This window comes from Schistocerca piceifrons, chromosome 1 (assembly GCF_021461385.2).
Source record: "Schistocerca piceifrons isolate TAMUIC-IGC-003096 chromosome 1, iqSchPice1.1, whole genome shotgun sequence".
NCBI lineage: Eukaryota > Metazoa > Arthropoda > Insecta > Orthoptera > Acrididae > Schistocerca > Schistocerca piceifrons.
The window spans coordinates 427365348-427374241 of record NC_060138.1 but is presented as its reverse complement, the minus strand read 5'-3'; positions in this window follow the sequence as shown (position 1 = coordinate 427374241).

The following is an 8894-nucleotide window of genomic DNA, read 5'->3' as shown; positions in this document are numbered from 1 at the left end:
TAAAACCTACCGGTAAGAAACCTAGCAGCCCGCCTCTGAATTGCTTCGATGCCTTCCTTCAGTCCGACCTGGTACAGATCCCAAACACTCGAGCAGTACTCAAGAATAGGTCGCACCAGCGTCCTATATGCGGTCTCCTTTACAGGTGAATTACTCTTTCCTAAAATTCTCCCAATAAACCGAAGTCGATCATTTGCCTTCCCTACCACAGTTCTCACATGCTTGTTCCACCTCATATCGGTTTGCAACGTTATGACCAGATATTTAAGCGACTTGACTGTGTCAAGCAGAACACCAATAATACTGTACCCGAATGTTAAGGGTTTGAAATCTTCCTACTCGTCCGCATTAACTTACGTTTTACCACATTTTGGGCCAACTGTCATTCATTGCACCAACTGGGCACTTTTACAATACCCTTGTCTTTGATGATCACTCACCGTCGAGGACAACATGCTGGGTTCTCGTATTTAACAGGTCTTCGAGGCGCTCACATATCTGTAAACGTATTCCGTAAGCGCGTATCATCGTTAACAGCCTGCAATGGGGCACCGTGTCAAACGATTTCCATAAATCTAGTTCAAAATGGTTCAAATGGCTCTAAGCACTATGGGACTTAACTACTGAGGTCATGAGTCCCCTAGAACTTGGAACTACTTAAACCTAACTAACCTAAGGACATCACACACATCCATGCCCGAGGCAGGAGGCCTAGAACCGCTCGGCTACTCCGGCCGGCGGAAATCTAGTGCACGTTGCCCTTCACCCATGATTTTCAGTATATCACGTGAGAAGAGGAGAAGCTGAGTTTCGCATGAGCGATGCTTTCTAAAACCATGCTGATTCTTGGACATAAGCTTCTCAGTCTCAAGGAAGTTTAATGTGTTCGAACTGCGAATACGTTCCAAGGATTCTACAGGAAACAGATATCAGGTATATTGGTCTGTAATTTTGCGGGTCCGTTCTTTACCTTTCTTACATACGGGAGTCACATGCACTTTTTACCAGTAGCTTGAGATTTTGCGCTCTGCGAGAGATTCGCGATAAATGCAATATAGGTAAGGCGTCAATGAGTATTCTTTGTGAAATCTAACTGGAATTCCATCCAGATTTATTTGCTTTCAAATCTTTCACTTGTTTCTCTACACCAGGTATGCTTATTACTATGTTGTCTATATGGTAATCTGTCCGATGGCCGAATGACAGTATGTTTGTACAGTTCTCCTGTGTGAATGATTTCTTGAACGTGAAATTTAAAACTTCAGCTTTCGTTTTTCTGTCTTCAACTGCCATACCAGACTGGTTAAGGGACTGAATGGAAGCATTACACCCGCTTATAGTCACAGGACACCACGTTTTTTCGTTTTGTGAAGTGTACACTTTTACATTTCTGAACATTTAGAGCAAGTAGCCAATCTCTGTACCACTCTGAAAACTTATCGAAATCTGAATATTTATACAGATTCTCTCAGATAGTAATTCATTACAAATAACTACATCATGTGCAGAAAGCCTGATTTAACTATTAATATTGTCTGCGAGATCATTAATATACAACATGAATAGCAAGGGCCCAACACATTTCGTTGGGGCACACCCGAAGTTACTTCTACATCTGTCGATAACTCACCATCCAAAATAACATGCTATGTCGTCCCTACCAAAAAGTCCTCAATCCAGTCACAAATTTCACTTCATACCCCATATGATCGTACTTTTGACAATAAGCGTAGGTGCGGTACTGAGTCAAATGCTTTTCGGACATCAAGAAACATGGCATCTACCTGGTTGTCTTGCTTCAAAGCTTTCAGTATCTCATGTGAGAAAAGGAGGAATTGGTCTTCACATGATCGACGTTTTCGAAACCCATGCTGGCTGGCATTGAGGAGGTCATTCTGTTCTACACTCCTGGAAATGGAAAAAAGAACACATTGACACCGGTGTGTCAGACCCACCATACTTGCTCCGGACACTGCGAGAGGGCTGTACAAGCAATGATCACACGCACGGCACAGCGGACACACCAGGAACCGCGGTGTTGGCCGTCGAATGGCGCTAGCTGCGCAGCATTTGTGCACCGTCGCCGTCAGTGTCAGCCAGTTTGCCGTGGCATACGGAGCTCCATCGCAGTCTTTAACACTGGTAGCATGCCGCGACAGTGTGGACGTGAACCGTATGTGCAGTTGACGGACTTTGAGCGAGGGCGTATAGTGGGCATGCGGAAGGCCGGGTGGACGTACCGCCGAATTGCTCAACATGTGGGGCGTGAGGTCTCCACAGTACATCGATGTTGTCGCCAGTGGTCGGCGGAAGGTGCACGTGCCCGTCGACCTGGGACCGGACCGCAGCGACGCACGGATGCACGCCAAGACCGTAGGATCCTACGCAGTGCCGTAGGGGACCGCACCGCCACTTCCCAGCAAATTAGGGACACTGTTGCTCCTGGGGTATCGGCGAGGACCATTCGCAACCGTCTCCATGAAGCTGGGCTACGGTCCCGCACACCGTTAGGCCGTCTTCCGCTCACGCCCCAACATCGTGCAGCCCGCCTCCAGTGGTGTCGCGACAGGCGTGAATGGAGGGACGAATGGAGACGTGTCGTCTTCAGCGATGAGAGTCGCTTCTGCCTTGGTGCCAATGATGGTCGTATGCGTGTTTGGCGCCGTGCAGGTGAGCGCCACAATCAGGACTGCATACGACCGAGGCACACAGGGCCAACACCCGGCATCGTGGTGTGGGGAGCGATCTCCTACACTGGCCGTACACCACTGGTGATCGTCGAGGGGACACTGAATAGTGCACGGTACATCCAAACCGTCATCGAACCCATCGTTCTACCATTCCTAGACCGGCAAGGGAACTTGCTGTTCCAACAGGACAATGCATGTCCGCATGTATCCCGTGCCACCCAACGTGCTCTAGAAGGTGTAAGTCAACTACCCTGGCCAGCAAGATCTCCGGATCTGTCCCCCATTGAGCATGTTTGGGACTGGATGAAGCGTCGTCTCACGCGGTCTGCACGTCCAGCACGAACGCTGGTCCAACTGAGGCGCCAGGTGGAAATGGCATGGCAAGCCGTTCCACAGGACTACATCCAGCATCTCTACGATCGTCTCCATGGGAGAATAGCAGCCTGCATTGCTGCGAAAGCTGGATATACACTGTACTAGTGCCGACATTGTGCATGCTCTGTTGCCTGTGTCTATGTGCCTGTGGTTCTGTCAGTGTGATCATGTGATGTATCTGACCCCAGGAATGTGTCAATAAAGTTTGCCCTTCCTGGGACAATGAATTCACGGTGTTCTTATTTCAATTTCCAGGAGTGTAGATACCTCATTAGGTCTGAACTCAGAATATGTTCTAAGATTCAACATTTGCATACAAAAATACGGAGGCATGCACGTCACTTTAGATTGTATTCACAATTTCCCGTTAGCAGTTAACTTCCAGAACAACTTCAGTCACTAGAATTTTTGAAAAGACCTCCGCTTCTTAATAATCGTCAATCACAATAGACACTTCGTATAGAGGCTGCACAGGTAGATCGATACACATAGAAATAATACACTCTCCTTTCACTATTTTCACCGAATTCTTAAGTAAAAATATTATGTTAACTTTATCGTTCAGTTCCTTACGGTTGGCCGGCCTCTGTGGCCGAGCGGTTCTAGGCGTATCAGTCCGGAACCGCGCTGATGCTACGGTCGCAGGATCGAATCCTGCCATGGGCACGGATGTGTGTGATGTCCTTAGGTTAGTTAGGTTTAAGTAGTTCTAAGTCTAGGGATGACCTTAGATGTTAAGTGCCATAGTGCTTAGAGCCATTTGATCCATTTTGAACCTTACGGCTGTTATATGAAATTCTTTTTAAATACTCGTTATGGCTGGTTACATTACTCGTGATACTTTCCTGCAGTAGTGCTGCCTCCAACGTACTTTCTCTTCCGGTTCCTCTCTGGATGATACCATAGCTGAAGATACATAGGTTAAACAGATCGAAAAAGTGCCTGGCACCGCATTTGAAACAAGTCGTGTTTTTGAAAGTGGAGCATTTGTGCTTTTTCCGAGTATGGCAGATACTTCGCAGATAGTATCACTAGATTGAAATGCTTGTGACACGCCTGAAAAATGAGCAATGAAGTGCATTAATCGTAATACAGGTTGACTGTAATTAAACATTCACACCGCTGTAGAAATAACACCACTGGTCAGAACGACGTCAAATTGCAACGGAATGTTATCGGAGAAAGGGGAAAACGTGTGGCAGAAGAAAAATAAATAGATACAAAATGTTGGTATAAATGATGATTTAAGCATCATAAGTTAATAGTGGTCGAATACAAATGACAAATGAGTCATACAACAATCATAAGGTGTACGTTTTACGTTAAACGACCTGTACTACTCAGTGCGCATGGGTGCACAGGTGTGATACTGTTAGTTACGTTAGCCCATCCAACACGGCAAGATCATAACATATCGGATGGGAAAATAAGTTTTTAATTGTCCTGAGGCCAAACACCGTATAAAAAGCATCACTCATATCGGTTTTTAATTTACTGAGGCCAAAAACCGCGTGAAAAGCACCAATCACATCGGTTTTTAGTTGTCCTGAGGCCAAAAACCGCATAAAAAGTATCATTCAGAATCAAACTGGATTATTAATTTCCGTGTGACTGTCACAAAACATGTTCAATACGTTGTCCACCGTTTTCTGCAACAAGTTGAAATAGAGAAACGGCATGTTCCACAGCTGATCGAAGTGTTTCTCGGGGCACGTTCAGCATAACCTTGCGCAATGCGTGCCTTCAGTGCAGCTAAGTTTGCAGTCAGAACACTGAACACAGCATCTTTCAGATAGCGCCACAGCCAAAAGTCACACGTATTAAGATCAAGTGATTGGGATGGCCAGGCTGTAGGGAAATGGCGGCCGATAATTCCAGAATTCCCAGAATGGCTCTTCAGCAGCTGCTTAACTGCATTTTCAATGTACGGAGAAGCGCCAACTTGCATAAAAACGATCCCATTCACACATGCACGCTGTTGGAGAGCTGGAATGACGTGGTTGCGCCAAAGACACTCATAGAGCTTACCAGTGAGGTACAGGTAAGAGGAGGCATCTGTCTCTTCAAAAAAATATGGCCCTATGGTAAATGATGTCGCAAACTCACACCAGACATTGACCTTTTCTGGATGAAGTGGTACTGGTGGATTTGCGAGTGGATTTTCCATTGACCATATTCAACAGTTCTGTGTATTAACATACCCTGTTAGATGGAAGTGGGCTTCGTCTGTCCACAAAATCTTCCATGGCCAATCATTGTGCACTTCGATGTGAACAAGAAATTCTAAAGCAAAGGTATCTCTTGCTGGCAGGTCAACAGGTAGCAACTCGTGCACGTGGATAATTTTGAACTAATAACGAAGAAAGATGTTTCGTAGAATTTTACGCACCGTTTCCTCCCTCTACCAGGTTGCACAACAGAAGAACCCGTCTTTTCGAATTTCCGAATCATTTTCTCCAGACCCACGACAGTCATCTGACTGACGCCTCTTTTCAAACCCTTCAGTGACCGGATATTTTGTAGAACGACGTGCGCACAGTTATCGTTCATGTAATATGGCTTCATAAGCAGAACACGATCCTGCATTGGAACAGTCATGGCGAACGTCGCAGACGCTAAAGGAGGAAAAGCCGTGTAGCCGGAATGTTTACACCAACTTCAGTGGGTCGTACGCATCACAGGTGTTTTCAGTTACGTATTCTGACACATACAGTACCATATACTGATTAATTTTCACTTTTTTTTCTTCTGCTATACGTTTTCCCTCTTCTCCGATAATATTCCGTTGCAATTTGACGTCATTCTGACCAGTGGTGTTATTTCTACAGCCTTTTGAAAGTTAATCATCCTGTATATTCAGCTCAAGTGATCCCGCAAACAGTAATATACCATAATTTAAAACATGTTTTACTAGATTACATTCAGAACAAAACTTATCACTGAATAATTCGTAACAGTGAATCCCAGCCTTGGAATTGAATGGAGCCATTCCCCTCTCACTACATCGTCTTTAGGAAATTTGAACACTTGGAACTTGTTTCCTGCTGCACAGTTTCCATTACTTTTTGGTACGCAACACTTCATAACTGTAATGAAGATAAAACTGCACAAACATATATCATGTTCCGTTAAACTCATAGAGTCACAGTTCAATAACACACAGTATGATTTCTGTGTTCTTAAATAACGTGACAATCACACAGCACAACGATTTTTTTTACATCCAACTCTTGCTGATGCGACACAAGCCAGCTGTCATCTTCAGCCGCTTCTCGGTGACGTCGCGGCTTAGAGTTCTCGCAGTTGATCGGCCTTCCCATCTACGTGGTGTTGACCAAAGCTCCATAATCGCAAGTGCTGAAAATTGGAATTACATAAAGTATTAAAAAAAGAAAGAAACAAAAAAACAGAAACGAGAGCTGTGTTAGGTTTGGTAATGCACTAAACTTATACAACGCTGAGCTAGATTTTTGAGTTACTTCTCGGAAGTTGAGTTGAAACTGAGATCTAGTTAGGGGTTTTAGTTGGCGTATTGATGCATTAATTACCAGGAAATAAGGTGACGTTGATTCTGAATTCTGCTGGAAGTGAATGGTATTTCAGATTTGGGTTACTTCTTCTGTTGAATAGTTACGAAGTACGCTTTCGTGATACTGACTCAAGCTTAAGTAGTTTAAGTAGACACATTCTTGATATAGAACTGAGAGCTGTTTACGCGAGTGACAGCTTACTTAGGTGGTGGCTCTAAGATTACACTTTTACGTTGAAAATTTTTCGTGTATGCTATATTTCCGAAATTTTCCCCTCGATTTATGCTGAATGGCCAGACTCCAGTGAGAGAAGACAGATTTTATTAACGACTGGTAAAATCCTAACCTTAGGCCATTTCTATTAAAGCCCCACTTTGTGTGGTTTCTCCCTGGGTTAAGGTTTCCTCAGGGCTGACGGTTGTTCAAACACCTGTGCTAGACGTACTAAAAGAGCGTGAAGGATAGGGGAACCGCCACAAAAGTCAATAACAATTATCATAATGCACAAGTTTGTAGAAATACATCTTTAGATACTCATGAAACGTCCTAACGTTTTATTAAACTTTTTATCTTTTAAATCGATTGTTGCAAGATTAAGTAGGAAATCCGAATGCGGGGTGACTAAAGAAAAAACACAAGCTCGGATTGTTTCAAGGATGGGAAAGGAAATCGGCCTCGCCCTCTCAAAGGTACGATCGCAGCATTTGATTGGAACGATATAGGGAAATCACGGAAAACCCAGATCAAGGTGGCAGGACGCAGGCCACTGGACAGAAGAATGTTCAAAGTTTTGTGCTCGCACAGGCACTAAATCATAAACTCAACATGTGTTGTTCGAGAAACATCGAAACAGTAGTTCATTTCAGTCAACACGAATCAACAGGTCATTGTTTATTGACTCGATAGCTTCCACAAACCGATTTCTCGGCACTTGAACTGTAGCTGCCGTAGGTGGGACAAAGACTCTGTCTTTTATGCACCTCCACAAAAAGAAAATCGCGAAGTGTTAGGTCTCGTGACCTGGGTGGCCAGAAGCAATGGATAAGATCTTGTCACACACCTCTCCCAATCCAACGTTGTGGGGTGGCGTCGTTAGAATAACGCCGTACCTCAAGGTGAAAGTGACGAGGGGCGCCGTCATGCACAAAAATTAAAACCATTGGAATCTTCGAGAAGTTGAGGAATCAGACAATTTTGCAGTATGTCCAAGTACGACATTTCTGTTGGAGTTTGCTCCGCAAAAATGAACGGCACATAAACCTTGTAGACCAAACGGCACAAAACACATTGAGTTTCGATGAGACGCCGTGTTTTTGTGACCCCCAAATTCTTTCATTATGACGCTTTTCTGTACCCGATAGATGAAACGTCGTTTCTTCTTAGAAGATAAGTCGTACGGAAAACGAGTCCTTTGCCATATCCTGGAGAATTGAAATGGTTGCTGGGACGCAGTTGATGCAGTAACTGCAGCATGTAAGGCTTCATATGCAGGCGTCGTTTCAGAACACGCCACCCCGTTGTTTGAGGACCTGAAGTTCCTGGCCTGCCCGTCTTGTGGACTTCCGAGGGCTCCGTGTGATTGCGTCTCTGATATAACGCTCGACACATTTATCAGACCCGCGTGACCAACCAGTGCTTCTCCTTCTGCATATACAACAAATTTCCAAGAATTTATTACTCCAGTCATAAACCTGCTTGTGCAGAGGCGACTTCTTGCTGAATCGACGGCGGACTTCACGTTGCACTTGAACAATTGATTGACTTCGTGCAAATTTCAACACACAACACTTGTGATGTAGTCTCCTTGTTGCTACAAACAAACAACAGCACAGTTGTGTCAAATCTTTGAACCTTCGTCTGCCCAGTGACTGTAGTAAACAACTGAAATTTATCATTTCTTTTTGAATCGCCCGATATTTATTCTGCATCTACGCTGCAGCTATGCTTAAGTCTGTTGTGTCTTCAGGTAACTGCCCTCCGTCACACACCGCGTAACAAGAGTTTGGGACAAGAGCGCTGCTGTTCATAAACATATTCATAGAAAAGTCGAGATTACAAAGCTTTACTGATTAGTAGTTAAACTGCAAGAACAAATGAAATAATTTAAGAACATTACGATATATTTGCAATATAGAGACGGTAAGAATGTACATAACACACTTATTGATAAAACCCAATGCATCCTGTTGCAGGGCCCACAGCAGCAAAAAAATAAAGAAAATAAAAAAACAAGCCGTTCCAAAACAAAATTAATAATAAATTCCAAGTCCCTTTATTATTTTTAGGCGAGATAGCCTGA